The sequence below is a fragment of the Myodes glareolus genome, chromosome 6 (assembly GCF_982192425.1).
Source record: "Myodes glareolus chromosome 6, mMyoGla1.1, whole genome shotgun sequence".
Lineage (NCBI taxonomy): Eukaryota > Metazoa > Chordata > Mammalia > Rodentia > Cricetidae > Myodes > Myodes glareolus.
Window position 1 is genome coordinate 65035474 of NC_142031.1, and position 16035 is coordinate 65051508.

Here is a 16035-nt window from a genome sequence, read left to right on the forward strand (position 1 = left end):
GGCCTGGAGTGGACAGAGGCCTGATGATGTCAGTTTAGCAAGGCCTCTTCCCTAGTTCTTGAATCTAACAATAAGCCTCCTTCTTGCTTGAGATATTATGTATTTATCTTTTGCATCTAAAAGTATATTCCTACAGTTCCATTTCTCTCCCTGAGTGCTTGGCTTTCCGCAGAGGTCTTGCTTGCCATGGGTCCTTACCGCATTTCAAAAAGAAGGAAGGCCACCCTGAAATAGATGGGCCCGTTGTGTCCTGTGGCATTCTCTTGTGAAAGGGAAGACTTCTCTCTTCCCCCACGGCTGGTTGGTTCTTCCAAATTCTGGCAACAACTGGAAATTAACCACAGGTTGCCCACTATCTCCATGCAGAATCAGGCCCACCCACACCGCCTCTGCCCCAGGTTCCCCACAACCGTGAACCATCCTCCCAAAGCGTGTACACACCTCAGAGAGCAGCTTAGGATGCTCTCAGAAGAGAACTGCACACTAAGTGCAGACCACCCCAGATGCTTCCCTGGCCACACCTTCCAGTGCGATCCCAGGCCACTGCCTGTCAGCTCTGTCAGCTTCTCTCGTTCTTGGAAGCTGCTGGCATCAGTATATCAACAGGAAACCATCCTTTAATCACTGCAAAGTCCTCCTTGATTAGAAAAATGATATCAACCTCGGCCTCTAGGGTCTGCTGCAAGATAAGCAGGACTGTTTGGAAGGCCTTAACAATGCTGAGCCTGTGCTCACAACATGGGCAGACTGCACACATTCTAGACCAGTAGAGAACCCAAGGGTTCAGGTACCAGGGGTCTGAGAAGGGAAGATCTAAACCTCAACAGGATGATGAGGTCAAAGGTCCAAGATGCTGCAGGGAAAAGGTGCCAAGTAAGCCTATGAGTGACCATCACTACAAGGAACCAATCGAGAAGTGTGTTACAATACTCACCCACTTTACGATTCTCGCCTTCTGCATGTTGAACCCAAACCACCTCACCAATGAGGCATGGCCCAGAAGAAGGATGATCTTTTGCAATACGTTTCAACACCCTCAACGTGCCACGGACACTCAGATGAGCTGTTGGCTGCAGCACAACTGGGGTTGACAATGACTGTGCCACTCTCCAACATGTCACTGTGACACCAGATCCACTACACATTTCAGTTCATTGGCTATGAATCTTAATACAATCCTTGCAGCTCAGTTCACAGCAGTATCAGATGTTAAGCATGGCGAGCATCACTTTTTGAGCTCCCAAACCAACCAGCCAATAGCACAGGCCTGTATCCCATGCATATTGCAGAAAGAGCTCCCTTCTGTTCACTTGTTGACTATACACTTATTGTATAAATGACACCCTTCTATAGGAGAACACAACAAAGGTCCTTATGCTCAGAGACTATGTATCCTAGTGGGAGGAGATAAAATTAGGAAATCTTCATAATAAATGAATAGTATTCACCTAATACCAAAAGAAACCAATAACATCCATAGGAGGCCACAGGATGATCAGCACTATGGACATGGAAGTAAATCAGTGTACTGTAAGGGAGATAGTTAAAGAATTAAGAATTAAGCAGGATGGTCATAGCAGCGCTCACTGAGAAGGGAAAATCTGAGAAGATACTATAAGAAAGCAAGGGAACGAGCTATGTAAACACCCAGAGAGGTTACTTGCTAGGAAAGGCTTAATCAAGGGCCCTGAGGTAGAACGCACCTGCAAGGAAGAGCCAGGGGAAGCACGGGTCTGTAGCAGAGACAGAATAAGCAAGGGAAAGTTGATGAACGTGGGCTCAACAGGAACAAACTGTCTCCAAGAGTGTTGACTCCCAGTGGCCCTCCTCTTCTCCTGGGTCTTTCCATTCTATCCAGCCATTAAATCCAGGACCCAGGCACTACCCTGAAGAACAGCAGCCCACCCAGCAGCTACTTGCTCCCTTTGGGCCCCAGCAGGAACCACCTTGCCTTACCACGTGTCTGCCTATGCCCCTTCCACAGGACTAACAAGCATGAAGAACTGAACGCAACCCAGCAACTTCAGCTTACAGATCCAAACTCCTGGAACCTCCCAATCAAAAACTGGCACTGGGGAGGCCGGGGCAAGCCAGGCTCAGGACGAGGAGTTCTCACCTCCTGCATAGAGGGGCCCACAGGCCACTCAGCCAGGGCTTCCCTGGGCCAATCAGACAAAAGGCGGCCAAGGCAGACCAGCCAGAGCATTAGAGCCGCAGGAGGCATCTGAGGCAACGCTCCCCAACTGCTTAGCACAACTGAATCAGCCTTTCTCAGAAAGAAGGAGCATGTTACCACGCCCCAGGCATGCCAGGAGCTCCTTGGACCCACAATTCTTCCCATGACTCTGGGTTAGAGCTAAAGTGCTCTGTTTATTGCCATCCAAGATTTTTTGCTTGGCAGATCTCAGAGATAGCTGACCCGAACCAGCAATGACAAGTGGCCACACTCAATCAGCAGACATCACGCCGGCTGCCACCTTTCAACGCCAACTCTTTCTCCTTGCTCACCCTCTCACACTCAAATATCTTCTCAGTGTCGCAAGGAAAATGGAGCCCTGAAACACCCCAGAGGAATAAGCTATTGAGAGATATGTCCAGTGACTCACTGGATGATGGTGACATTACTGGCTATCTCTGGGCACAAGTCCCTTCTCAGATTATAGGGCTGACAAGCAATCATGATAAGAGCAGATACAATTATTAGGCTACAGAGACAACAGAGGGCTCTGCCTCAAGAGCAAAGGAAGAACTCTGAATGACGAGAGAGGAATTAGGTGACTTAGTGGTCTAGATTGAAGCAGCTACTCAGAGTGGGTCACAAGAAATAAAAATATCCTAGAGTCACACTTCGGCCTCCAATGGGCAAAGAACTAAGACTAAAGTCCAAAAAGATTGAGGTTGATGGAAATTGCAACGTAGGGTTTCCTGTACTAAGGTGTGAGGTACCAAACATCCTGAGGAAGATGGCTAAGACATTGAAGCTCCAAAGACGCGTGCTTTTGCCCTGGAAATCTGATGTCCCTACTCACTAAAGTCAACATCAGTGAACAGGGAGACTTAGACGTGCAATTGGCTGGAGCACCAAGAGCATAGGCACCAGTAGAGAGGAGAAAAGCAAGGCGTGCTACAGATGGAAGAGCGCTAAAGGGAAATCGGCTTTACATCCAGCCCCAGTGCGGAGCTGGCCTTACACACATCTCCAGGGGAGATGGTGTTCTTGTCTATTTTGTACTGCTTCACAAAATGGCTGGGTAAATTAGTTTCTTACAGTTCTGGAGGCTGGGAAGTCCAAGATCACAAGACTTTTATCTACCAAGAGCCGTTTTGAGGCAAAAGATAGAAGGCTCAATGATTTTGGAAGCTGGAGGCCCAAGGTCAAGGAGCCACATCTGGTGAGGTCCTTCTTGCTGCATCAAAGCATGGTGGAAGGTAAGAGAGGATGGAAGAAAGGGAACCGACCCGAGCTCACACTTAGACAATAGGCGTCCTTTCCAGGGATAACCAACCCACCCATGCAGTACCATAAAGCAGAGATGAACCTTATAGCACAGTCATGTGTAATAGCAGAGGGTTGTGCATGCAGAACAACATGGTGCAAATGTATTCTAATGATAGGGGCTGTACGAAAACCAGCCTGAGATGCATTTACCCAGACAGTCATAGTCTCCAGCTCTTGCCAATTAGGCGAGACTCCTGAGTTAGCGACCATGGCTCACTCTAAAGACAACCTAAGATCTATACCACTTATGTCCAGTGTGCTTAACCCTCCACTGTAGGCAGGTTTAAGTCACATCTGCAGCTTCACTAGGTAATCCCAGACTAATCATTTCTCCTTTCTAGACTCCAATTTCTGATACATCAAGTAGAGGAAATCAGACCAGACAACCTCTAGGAGACCTCCCAGTTTTGACATTTTAATATCCAGAGAATTAATTAACCCCTCTACCAAATGTGCACTGCTCATACAAATAAAGCATAAAGATATTTATAATTAATTAAACCTGAAACAGTTGCTGTAGTATTAAAGAAGCGAACAGAGACAAAAACAATAACAAAAGAACTAATAACTGTCAAATGATATTTTGGATCTTGAGCCTCCTGGACTCAGTTCTGAGCCCAGCTACACACATATTTGGCCACATTAAACCACTCTTCTTGGCAACACAGGCTCCATATGAGGAACCGTGTGCCCTCTCTCTGGCCAGCTCGAGGCACCCTGCCCTGCAGCTGGCTCTGTCATCATGGAGAGGTCCAGATGCCAGCTGCCTTCAAAGGGGTGGGCACATATCTCTAGCGTGCCTGTGTATTGGAGCCCCACTCCATGACAAAGACTGTGTCCCAAAGTAAAACATTTTAAATTAGTATGCTGTTCTGTGTACACAGATACACGAAGTCCAGAGAGAGATGGAGATGTGGGTAGGTGAATGGGATGGGGTGGCCTTGGCTTAGCACGATGTTGTTCTCAGATGGTCAGAGCCAACTTGAGCTGGATGGAAAACACCATTGGCCGAGAACAGACGCATTCTTCTCTAGGCTGCAAAATAGAGCTGAATTCTAAGAGGCAACAAGGCCTTGGTTCAGCTTTCACCAGAAACTAGCTCTGCTCTTGTGGGAATGATCTGATGTATAATTGAGTCTTTAAGCTTCTGTGACACCATTTAGGACATTAACAAGAAGTCATGATCATACCCAGCTGCCCAAAGGATCAAGGGAAATCACAGTGTGTGGGCATGCGTGCATGCATATGTGTGTGTGCATGCATGTATGTGTGTACATGTAGGCATGAGAGACAAAGAAAAAGTTTCACAACAAATATTCCCTGGCCGTCAGATTCCCCAGACAACACAGTTAGATTTTATAAATAAGAGACTGATGATCAAGATCTGTGATAGCACAGGTTATAGTTTAGAATTTCTTCTACTCACTTCTAAAATCTCCAAATAAGTAAAAAAAAAAACACTTCAAAGTGTTTTTTTCACTACTAAATGCTGTCTCACTTTTATCTAAAAACATAAGCAGAATTCATCCCTTCCAAGCACATATACAATAGGTAAGAACCTACAATAGAGGGAATGGGGAGAGAGGAGGAAGGGGAAACTGTTTTGGATGTAATATATGAGAGGAAAAATAAAAAACAAAACCACAAAACAAAAAAAAATGAGAGAGAGAGAATATCAACAGTGTTTAGGCGATCAAGTCTTTAAAAGGGTAACTTGGTGAGTAGGGAACAAGATGACAACCATCCTCAGCTCATGGAGAAAAGTCTTGGAGTGACCCCTTCATCTTGAACTTAAAGCCTCTCCAGCCACAAGATATGCATCTACTCTAACCGGACCCATCTGCAGGGTTTGCCATGGCAATCCTAGGACACCAGCACACACAGTATATGTCCTTCCACTGGCCACTCCAAATGTGAGGCACAGAACATCGGAAAAACAACAGTCTTGGGTTGGTGAGCCTGATACCCGTTCATTAGATGTGTACTGTAAGACTCTGTAAAAGGAAGGGATGAACCAGAGTTTATATTGGCAGTGGCTGAGCTTCCGCTCAGGCTGTTTTGATCACACAACACTGAGGGATTCAGGTGTGTCAGCCCTGAACATCTGTACAAACACAAAGCAAGTTCTCTGTGGAACTCTGGCCCACACTTGCCAACTGCCTAACTGTCTAGAGATTACTACCTCAGTAATCTTTGCATGTACTCTAAGAATCCAGAAGGAAGATTCCTCAGCTGATGCCAAAAGTCTCTTATCTAGAGCAGTGCTTCTCAACCTATGGATGGCGACCCCATTGAGGGTCAAACCACCCTTTCACAGGGGTCACGTATCAGACATTCCATATGTCAGATATTTAGACTGCATTTTGCAACAGTGACAAAATTACACTTATGAAGTAGCAATGAAAGTAATTTTATGACTGAGGGTTACGAAAACATGAGGAACTGTATTCAAGGGTCACAGCATTAGGAAGGTTGAGAACCACTATTCTAGAGGTATGCAATCGACTATAAAGAGAAGCTACAACAGAGTTACAATAATTTAAAGCAGTTTTGAACCGCTAACTCTTCAACTGAGAGCCAGGTTGCCTTCAAAACTGGTAAATCTTGGTTCAGTATTCTATCATCACCATGAAATTTCCTAGTATATTTCTTGAATGAGATCCAGGGGCCCTGCATGAAGTCATAGGATAAAGACGAACGGGACCCAGCTAATCAGAGGCAGTTCTCAGGAGGCTTAAATCTGAGCTACTCATTGAAGGAGAGTAGAGCCTGGAAAGTCGCTCCAGTGAGCAACAGCTCCATGGTCGAATTTCATTTCAGGATTCCATCATGCCCTTGTGTCTGTTTCCTACATCTAGGCTGCTAGGGGATTTTAACCCATGGTATTGACTCTTGACAATGCCAGTCTAGGAGAAAGGATGCCAATGCAAAAGACAGTCCTTCCCGCTATAGAGTTTATATACTGAACGAGAAGATTGACTTCCTTTGGAAATCAAGCTCATTGGCCATGGTTAACTCTTTTGAGAAAAACATGAAAGGTTCCGACATGATGGGGCTATTTTCAATTCATCACAGTTTCCCAGCACAGTTCCCCTTTAATGGAGGGGCAGCCATTTATGAATGAGGGTGAGAACCTTTCAAACTCACTTTCTGGTGAGGAGACCAAGCGCCAAGCGTGAAAGCCTCCCAGTGACTCAACTACAGAGTCCCAGTAACACCATCAGCTGCCTGAACTTGCCCTGTCTACAAAGGTCAGATTTCTAGGATAATAACTATCTCTCTCCGCCAGTTGCTGAGCAAATCTACACTTACACCTTTCCCAAATGCAAGCTTCATTTTCCATCTCTCTGTGTTGAGGTTTGTTACTTGGTCTTCCCATGACTGTGACAGAGAATCCGACATAACTTAAAGGAGGGAGATATATTTTGGTTCATGGCTTCAGAGCATCAGTCACTGTTGCTTGTCTCTGTGGATTTGAGTCAAGTGTGGTGGGAGTGTGTGTAGGGGAGGCTCTTCACTGCACGGTAGCCAAGAAACAGAGGGGGAAAAAGACTAGGAACCTGGTAGAACTTTCAAGGCCATGTGCCCTGGGACATACTTTCCCTAGCTAGCCCCATCTCCGAAAGTTCTCATGCTCTCCCAACACTAGCCCATGTCCAATTGAAATCATAGCAGGCTATGCAAAGTGCTACCCAAATGAAGAAGAAGAGCAAACCATAAACCAGAATTGTTTATCTTTCTAGCGCTACTGGTTCATCTTGAAAATCAAAAACCCGCATCTCTTCTGTGCATAAGATTTATAGTGTACTAAAACTTGGTAGAGTTGTCAAACAAAATTTGGCATCTTGGAAGTGAACGAGGCTTGGTTTTAAAATGATATTACTCTCCTGCATTCTGACGTAGTAACAGTATTCCTGGTGTTGTGTGATGTGGTTAAATGGCCACCAACAGGATTAGTCATGTACTGGGAAAGAGCCTCCCCAAAGTCCAAAGGGTTATACTCACCTAAAAGGAGAAGGTTACCTTCATATGGAACACCGGAAAATAAGTAACGGGTGAGGAATGGATCAAAGTACTTCTAGTACATGTGGCCATGGCCACAAGAATGTCAAGATGTCTAAGAGTGATTTCCCATATGAAAACAGAATCTTCTATTGAAGTCTGCCTAGAACTGGGATGTTAAAACCTGGGCCAAGGGGTCTAAACAGCTGCCAGCCCTTCAGGGCTGGAATTTAGATGTTCACGATCAGAAGTTAAGAACGTAGAGAATGTGCTGAGAGAACTACAGCGTTTGGAATTCTCTGTGCAGTCTTCTCTTTGTTTGGCTCCCAAGAAGATCTCTTACTGATCTTTGAAATGTCCATCCTACCTCAGGTACTCTAAGAAATATCAGCAAAAGGAGGCACTGAACGTTGGCTAGAGAGTGCCCCGAAGTCTGTTAAGAGAAAGAAGAGTCTAGTGCATTGAGATATTAGCCCCCAGGCAGGGGTCCTGTTTGAAGTGAATTATTACAGGAGGTAGGTCCTTGAGGACATCTTGTCCCCAGTCCCTCGTCACTTCTTTCTTCTCTTGGGTCACTTTCTTTCCACAGGGTGGTAAGGCAGCTCCTCTGTCACGCCTTATTACCATGGTGATCCACCCAAGCACAGAGCCACAGGACCATACATGAATCCTATCAAGAATGAACCAAGGAATCCCTTCTTCACCTAAATAATTTCTATGAAGCAAGTCAACCTCATAAACACAAAGAAAACTAACACACTCATGTGCCCATTCTGGGACCAACGTGCTTAGGAGGAGAATTATCCAGCTCATGGACTACAGACTGCACACAGCTGAGGAGAGCTATGAATGGAACCAAACCAAAACCAAAAAATTCTAAAATTACTTTTAAAACTACTAGGGATTTTTTTTCTGCTGCTCTTTCTTTCTTCTTTCTTTCTTTCTTTCTTTCTTTCTTCCTTTCTTCTTTCTTTTTTAATCCAACCGCATGGTTTTTGAGTGTGTACTTTGTAGATGGCCACGCTGTGTGACACTGTCAAAGATTGCAGACACCCGACTCTGCTTATTCCATACACAGCCTGGTGAAACAGTTTCCTGGGAAGATCGAAGCTTCCAGAGCTGTCTCGAAAGCCTGTACTTTGTAGATGGCCACGCTGTGTGACACTGTCAAAGATTGCAGACACCCGACTCTGCTTATTCCATACACAGCCTGGTGAAACAGTTTCCTGGGAAGATCGAAGCTTCCAGAGCTGTCTCGAAAGCCTGTTCTCTGAACAAAGCAGTAACTGGGAACTGAACGGCACGTTATGGAAAAGTCATCCTTACAGAAGGTTCTGAGCTCAATTAGTTTTATAGATGAGTTCTTCTGGATGGTTCTAAAGCAAAGAGAGCTGCAGAAAGCTTCCCAACTCCTCTATAAGGCTGGCATAATCTTATGATAAAATGTAGCAAAGATAATATACCACTGGAAAAATACGTATTGTAAAAACCTAGTTGGAGTGTGTGTGTTTATGTGTGTATGCTCACATACAGAGAAGCCAATATTAGTTAAATCAAATTTACTCATTAAATGCTGTATTTATTCATGGACTGCTGTGACAACTATGGAGAATTTGGTAGTCTACATTCATATGCCACAAGTATAGAGATAAAAAGCCCCTAACATAATTTAATAGAGTCTAGGGATATTTCAATTTAACAATTTGTGACTGAAAAAGTGAAAAACGAATCAAACGAGAAGACAGGACCTCACATCTGTAACAAACATGGCAGTGGCAGGGAAGCAGCAGGTGCATGTCCCCTCATGGTAGAAGCAGAGCTACGGGGTAAGACTCCTGCCACTGCCCCAGATATAGCACCACATCTAGCCAGCAACATGAAATGCCAATACTATATTAGGTTTCATGTTTATTTGTTTATTGTTGTTGCTGTCTGTGGATCTGGGGTTGGGGTGGCACATACATGCCATGGCACACTTGCAGAGGTCAAAGGTCAACTTTACAGAATCAATTCTCCCTTTCCCCCTTTAAAAAGTAATTAATTATAATCCATGTTTAAGGGCTCTGTTTGCATGCATGTATGTATATATACTGCATGTACATATGTATAATGCACATATGTCCAGCTCCCCTGGAGGCCAGGAGAAGGCATCAAATCTCTTGTAACTGGAGCTACAGGCAGTTGTAAGCTGTCATATGAGTGCTGAGACCTGAACCCAGGTCCTCTGCAAAGCAAATGTTCTTAACCTCCGGGTGCTGAGACCTGAACCAGGTCCTCTGCAACCACAGAGCCATCTCTCCAGCTCCCCACTTTCACTTTTAGAGCAGGTTCCAGGTATCAAACCCACGCTGTTAGGTTTGTGTAACAAACGCCTTTACCCACTAAATCTGCTGACAAGCCCCAAATATAATTGACTGGTTAGTTGATTGATTGATTCATTGATTGATTGATTTTGGTTTTTGAGACAGGGTTGTTCTGTGTAGCCTTAGCTGTTCTGAAACTCGTTATGGCCTCAAACTCAGAGATCTGCTTGCCTCTTCCTTTTGAGTACTGGGATTAAAGGCATGCACCACCATGCCCAGCCTTTAAAATATGATATTTTTAGAGTCCAGAGATAAAATGTCATAATTATAACTAATACAAAAAATCTGGGAGAAAAACTATCCCCAAGAGAAAAACTATCAAAACTAAGAATAAAAGTTGATTGTCTATTGATTAGAAAATATAATGGAAAAATATTGCACTTGTTAATAGTGAAATAATAATTTTTAAAATCCTAAAGAATCATGAGAAGACACTGCAAAATATACTAATATTCTTTAAAACTCTGTGGGGCATAAAAACAGAGCTACACAAATACCATATTAACCTCTTGGGAAAGTTGAATTTTTTCCCAAACAGTTATCCATTAAAGGAGGGGAAGAACAGAGCTGTCAGGAAATGTTCTAACAGGTCCTGTATGTCCTCTGAATAGTGGCATTTGATAATGTAAGTGACAACATCCCCATCCAGACATGACCACATGTGATGAACTAAGAGCCCATAGAGGGAGGTCACAGGGTTTAAGAAAACCATAGAATGTGAGAATACTTGAAATCAGCTTTGGAAATTATGAAGCATAAACTCTCTTGGTTCAGAACTGTTCAAAAATCCAGAATCATTTATTGAGGCAGAAATTAAACAAATAAAATATGAGCGCCAACCACACGGAAAGCATTGCAAGGGGTGGCAGAGTTATCACCATCATATCCTTCCAACACTGTAACAACCTATGGCATCTTACTGGCCATAAAACCACGTGACAAAAACTGCATGGAAGTATGCTAAGAAACACTAGACAAGTCACTTCAGTAGCAATCCAGATCAAACATGGCTCATTTTTTGAGAAGGCCAATACCTCGGTGAGGAAAGGAAGAAGTCCATTATCCATGGTGAGGAAAAGTATTTTGCTTTGAGACTGGGGACAAATTCTCAACTCAGCATTATGGGAAATAATTCAAAGTAAGTAAATAGTGTACCTGGAACTGAATGTTAAAAAAAAAAACTAACAAGAAGTTGGACAACATAGTTCAGTGGTAGAATACTTGCACCCCATGTGCAAGGACCTAGATTCAATTCCCCTGCAAAATGAAAGACAAGCAAAAGAACTATTTAGAAGATACATGTAGAAGAATAAGAGGAGGAGGAGGAGGGGAAGGAGAAGATGAAGAGGAGGAAGAGAAAGAAGAAGAAGAAGAAGAAGAAGAAGAAGAAGAAGAAGAAGAAGAAGAAGAAGAAGAAGGAGGAGGAGGAGGAGGAGGAGGAGGAGAAGAAGAAGAAGAAGAAGAAGAAGAAGAAAAGTTAAAAGCAAGCATTGGAACTCCATAATAGATAAGACTTTTCTCCTCTTCCTTCTTGCTGTATCACTCATGGAAAGAACAGTGCCTATTACACAGCAATATATTCCCTGAAAGGAAGAATGGATGAATGAGTGTATTTATGAATGGATCTTTTGCCATTGTAAATTTAATGACTATATCCTTTGTCGTGTTTTCTACCAAGGTTTTCTTTTTCTTGATGAAAACTTTTATTTTAAATTTCATTTGTTATTAAGAATAATAACCCCATTATATTTCGCCCAAATGATTTATCAAATTTATCTTTTGTCTTGGATTATTTCCATATTAAGGAATGCTATGACACGAGACCAGCCAATTCATTCAGCTCTCGTTTATAACATCTTCCAGCCACTGTTTTTCTGTTATCTGCAGAAAATCCTTCGTGATTTCAGGAAGCTGAGGCAGCTGTCACAACGGCAGGGCTGGCCCATCTTCTCCCAAGTGACCCACTTCACAAGCATCTGGCAGAGTTCCCATCCCAAGGAGACTCTCCAGTCCCCAGAGATCCTTCTGGACGTAACTCTTTTGCATAATTGCTAGGTGAGATCATGTATTTAGGATACCATTGGTCTATCACCATGGAGATGATGAGTTGCCAAAGCACTGGCAGGACAAAGACAAGGAGGAAAGTGAACGGATGAAGCACAAGGACTCAAAACATAACCCTAGGAATCCATGAAGTCATTTTTGTATATATAGTGTCCCAGGTATCCAATCTGTTTGAAAACATACAACCCCTCAACCAGTCAGGAATGTGGCTGTACACCAAGAACAGGAGAGAAAATTCTGATTCTCCTGTGCTCCAGGACCCCCAGCTTGACCTTGAACTCACTGATGTCCTTGGCGGACTCTCAATCCTGCTTTCCTGTTTTCCTTCACAATCTAGGTCTCTGCTTCTACTCATATCCCATCATCCTCGTCTTCTCTGACCCCTGTAAAAGAACCTCTCCAAAGGGAGACTCAGATGGCCTGTCTTATCCTGTAAAATCCAGTGATTAGCTACTGCCATGGAGGGGCTGAATTTTTTATGATCTGTCCTTTCTTTCTGTCTTCATCTGACCTCTTCCCATGCCTTTCTCTACCATGCTCTGCTTTAACTACATTCTGCCAAGCATTCAGGAGCTCTCCTTTTTCTTCTAAAAAAAATCACAGAGATTCCAAATGGTGGATCTGGGATTCAAAGTCAAGTCTTTCCAACTATCATCGTGCGGCCCTTCCAGCAGCTAGGGTCCATAAGGGTCTCAAGGTCAGCGCCAAGAGTTCCATATCCCAGCAATCCCTCTGTCATTGCAAAACTCCATAGTTCAACAGCTCTGCCCTTTACCACTGCCTTTTCTTCCTTCGCACAACTCCTCCTTTGCATACCCCAAGATGCTTTCCAAGACCACCCTGTTCTCAAGAAGCGCACTTCCTCTGTCCTGCCACCTGTCTGGTCTTACCCCCACTCTAGTGATAACTTTCCTGATGAAAGACACATTTTGTTACCAACATCTCTTGCTAGGAAAAGAATTTCTTTTTTTTTTTCCCAGGGACAATAGATTTATTTATACAAGGGTAGCATCATCCTTGCCAAACTTAATAGGAGATATTCAAAGTTCGGTCCAATTTTCCTTCCTGGATAAGTTTTTCCTTTCTGTCCCTGTCTGTTTTGAAAATGTAATACCAGAAGATGAGGGGCCCAAATGCCACCACAGCTCCTAAAAGTGAGTTCTTGAGGGTGGGTCTGAAGTTAGGATAAATATTTGTTGATCTTGCATAGGTCCAACGAATCAAGGCAGGATCTTCGATGTGCGTTTGGTGTTTGGGGTTGTTGTACTGAAGCAGATATTCCCGTTTAAGCCGGGCCCTTATGCTCAAGCACTCGACCTGCACCTTTTGGGTCTCTGGAGACACGTCATACTCGGCTGGGTCGAGGGTTTTGGGGAGAGTGGCCAGGGGCGCTGGATTATACTTAAAACCCGACATCTTGGCTCCCCGCGCACACCTGCGCCTGTGCGACTTTGAGGGCTGCCCCGCTCTAGTTTCGGAAAAGAATTTCTTCACATTGGAACCAAGGTCCACCTCTCTCCCTGGCCCCAATGATACCCAAGAAGTAGGGTCCCATTACCATTTTCACTGAGTGGGCTGGTCTGATAATGACTTCTCTGCTGGTCACTTGGAGGCCACTCCTCACCTCACTGTGTTTTTCGGGAATAACTGATGTGGGATTCCCCTCTGTGTGCTGTGATTACCATTAATGAATAAAGAAACTGTTTTGAACCTATAGCAAGACAGAACTTAGGTAGGCAGGAAAAGCTAGGCTGAATGCTGGGAGAAAGAAGGACAGAGACAGAGAGAAGCCATGGATCCACTGCCAGAGACAGATGCTGGGAACTTTAGCTGGTAAGCCACAACCACATGGCAATACACAGACTACTATAAATGGGATAAATTAAGATGTTAGAGTTAGCTAATAAAAAGCTAAAGCTAATGGGCCAAGCAGTGATTTAAATAATACAGTTTCTGTGTGATTATTCTGGGGCTAAGCAGCCGGGAACCAACTAACAGCTTCCATCCAACAAATAACTTTGCAGTCAGTAAACTCAGGAGTGGGTTGTTCCTGAGTCTCCCCAGCAGTAAGCATGACTCAAAAGGCTGCTCTATTTGGCAGAGGCCTCAATGATTCTATGGGACAAACTTGACCCAATCTCTTCTACTGCTGGGAGTTAAACCCATTGACCTCTCCCAGTCCCCTCCTTAAAAATCTCCAAGAATATGAGCTTGTAAGACCCATTCACAAAGCTGTTCCTCGGGAAAGTCAGAAAAAAGTGCAAGAACTCCATCACCTCCCAAAGAGCTTCCATTCTCAAGCTGAGAAAGGAGGGTGCCTGCTCTTGACAGTGCCAGGACGGAATCAGACCTCCAGCCATGCCTACACAAAACCTACACAAAACCTGTTCTAGTCTAATGCGTGGACTCCTCCTAAGAGAGGAGGCTGATAAGAGCTTCCCTTACCCTTGGATGTGCTGCTTCTGTGGACAGGAAGCTGAGAAAGAGACCACAAAGGAGCAACCTCCATTGTTAAGTGAAAGAGTTCAGATTCGGGCTGGCTCTGATTTATCCAAACGAGTCCCGCTGCTCTGACGAGTAATTGTTGGGATTAAAGCCAGCTGACAGGTGTCAAAACACCAACATCAGTGTCCATGGGCTGCACGTGAGGGACAGATATTTGATCCAGCTACCACCTTCTCTCTCCTGACACTGCCTCATGATGAAAGCAGTGTGTTCTGCTCTCCCGCCCTTCCCCCAGCTTTTCCCTGAATGTGACACTCGGCAGTCATCATCAAATAATTCTTCTTAGCTGTGGGAGGAAATGCAGTGCAGAAGCAAAGGAGTCAAGGATGAGCAGAGAAGGGGCAAGGAAACAGCAGAAACTGTGCCCAGAAAACCAAGGACCAAGACCCACAATTCAACGTGTTGTTAGTCAGGGCTCATCAATAGACAAAAGAGCCGATATAGCTTCCAAGGAATGAAGGAACCAACAAGCGACCTCCTCCAACAGTTTATTTGGGTTCACCGTTTCCCAGATTTCACCTCATGTTCATTTTGTTTGGCCCTTTCCAGGTCATGGAAAGGCAGACCATTCCAGTGGGGTGGGGAGCAGTGTTGCGGGGAGGGGGGGGAGCTGCTCATCTCATGGCAGCATAAGATGAGTCAGAGGCATGGACCAAGTGTAACCTCCAGGGCATTCCCTTGGTGATCTACTTCCTGTGACTAGGACCTACCTCCTAGACATTTCCCAATAATGGTATCAAATCACTAACTCATGTGTGATTAATCTGCTCAGAAAGCCATAGTCGTCCTGATCTGACCACTTCTGAAAGTCCATCGACTGGCAACTGGGTTATATTTAACACATAAGCCTTTGGGTAACATTTCAGATTCAGACAGCCAGTGGACAGCTCAGCCAGAGAGTTGTACAGATGAGCATCGGTAGGAGAGCATCTCTACACGTACACCCCAAGGGCACAATGCCCCCTCCCAAATGTTCGTTAGCTCACAATAACCTCTGCACCCAGCATGAGGAACAAGAAATTCCTGGGAAACAGTGAGTGTGAGAGGCAGGAAAACTTAGCGACCTGCTGGTGTTTAGCTGGTAAGAAACGAGGCCACATTATACCCGGTCTATCCCCTACAACCATCTGGATTTCACTTCCTCAGCCAACTCTCCTAGCCTTTCCGAGTACCAGGCATGGTTCTGACATTCTCTCATTTTGTCATCTTAGTGGCCCCTGGGCTGTCTTCTTTGCTTTACACCATTTCCTTCAGGACCTGCACTGCCAAACACCCTAAAAGCTGTCTCTGTGACCAGCAAGCATTAAGTAACTTATCCCAAATGCACCTTATGATGTCAGGTAGCTCAGAGGGAGACTGAATCCTTGTTCACTGGGCTTCCACAGTTCCTCCCATCAAACTGAATATGATTACATATGCCTACAGCATATTAGGCATGGATCAAGAATCACAGGAAGCAGACCCACACCCATCACCCTAGACAGTGGCCAGTTCGTGTCCACCTGTCACCTGTCCGTCATCTGTCATCTGTCACCAACTTTCAACCCAGCAAGCCAGGAGACTGCGCTGGAACGCCCCAAGAGTAGTTCATGGGAACCTACA

At 44.6% G+C, this 16035-nt stretch overlaps 1 pseudogene; it reads right to left on the reverse strand.

Annotated features, from left to right (window-relative positions):
* Positions 1-12894: 12894 nt before the first annotated feature.
* On the reverse strand, positions 12895-13362 carry LOC125403940 (NADH dehydrogenase [ubiquinone] 1 beta subcomplex subunit 4 pseudogene; annotated as a pseudogene).
* Positions 13363-16035: the final 2673 nt, after the last annotated feature.